General features: G+C 35.4%; 1 pseudogene; it reads left to right on the forward strand.

Moving 5' to 3' along the window:
- Window positions 1–396: 396 nt before the first annotated feature.
- Window positions 397–868, forward strand: LOC143642367 (large ribosomal subunit protein uL29 pseudogene; annotated as a pseudogene).
- The last annotated feature ends 721 nt before the right edge of the window (window positions 869–1589 follow it).

Raw genomic sequence — 1589 nt, forward strand, 5'->3', positions numbered from 1 at the left:
GACATTTGTGTATGTGTATGTTGGGAGGAGGCAGATGATAAAACAAGAAATCCACGCCTTGTAATGGTTTTATAGGTAAAACTATTTTAATGTGGCATCTTTTTCAACATCAGTAACTTTCAAAAGTACTGATGAACTGACATTAATGAATAATTTTTGAAATACTACTATAGGGCTGGGGATATAGCTGAGTTGGTAGAGTACTTACCTTTCATGCACAAGGCCCTGGGTTCAATACCCAGCACCACAAAAAAAAAAAAAAAAGAAAGAAAGAAAGAAAAAGGAAAACTTGAAATACTACTATAAATTCTCTCCAAATAATTTAAACATCCCCACTTAAAATAGCTAGATACTACTATCTTTCCATCTGCATGGACAATGGAGGATTGAGCAACTATGGCCAAAATTAAGGATCCTGACTTTCACAGCAAAAAAGAGCTGCAGAAACACTTAGACCTCCTGCCAGTGGAGCTGGACCAGCTACATGTCACCAGAGTGACAGGTGGCACAGTGTCCAACTTGAGATTCAGTTGTGAGCAAATCCATTGCTTGTGTTCTTACAGTGATTAACCAGATTCAGAAATAAAACTTCAGGAACTAATATAAAGGCAACAAATACAAGCCCCAGGACCTCACACCCATGAAGACACCAGCCATGTACTGCAGGATCAGCAAGTATGAGGAGAACCTGAAGACCAAGAAGCAAGAGAGGAAAGAGCAGGTGTACCCTCTTCATAACTGGAGGCAAGGCCTAAGTGTCAAGGGTGCAGTAAGACACAAAACTGCCAAAAACACAACAAAACAAAAAATGGTCCAAGAAACTGTGGAGTATTACACAGCTATTAAAATGAATCCATATAAATTTTAAAATCATATTTGTTGACTTGTCCTCTGATCTACTTTTACCAAGTGAAACTTAACTTCATCAAACAGCACATTCAAGAATTATTAATCTATGAATGTAAGTAAAATCAATTTATTTAAAAAAATCTTTCAGCTCAAAAAATGTTGTATTGGGGCTGGGGCTGTAGCTCAGCCGTAAAGTGCTTGCATCACATGCAAGGCAAGTGGTGCTGGGTTCTATCCTCAATACCACATAAAATAAATAAAGATACTGTGTGTTTATGACTATTTCAAAATGTCAGATAGCTGGAATGCTGGAAATCTTTCATTTGGTTTTGCTAAAATAGCTTGGTTAAAAGTTAAAACTGTAGGTACTATGTTTTTTTACCTGATAAAGTCAAGTAGCTTGTATCAAAAATATCTGAAATATTCTCATCTTATAATCTTTACTACAGACAGTCAGAAAACTTTGATTCCTCTTGACCACAGTTTATCTAAGTCAAATTCATTTTTGTCCAACAAAAAGTTCAGAAAAACTGCACAGAAATGTCATTAATGTTGAAATACCAAACATTTTCTAGATAATTCTATAAAAAAAGATAATTCTGAATGGGATTTTTTTTAATCTTGATAATGTGTTACTATTCATTTTTCTTGGAACCATTTTTCTTCTGATACACAGTTTTTTCCTGTGGTGATGAAACCACTATATTGCCAATAGTTAACAACGCGTCTCCCAGATGGTC

This window comes from Callospermophilus lateralis, chromosome 12 (genome assembly GCF_048772815.1).
Source record: "Callospermophilus lateralis isolate mCalLat2 chromosome 12, mCalLat2.hap1, whole genome shotgun sequence".
Lineage (NCBI taxonomy): Eukaryota > Metazoa > Chordata > Mammalia > Rodentia > Sciuridae > Callospermophilus > Callospermophilus lateralis.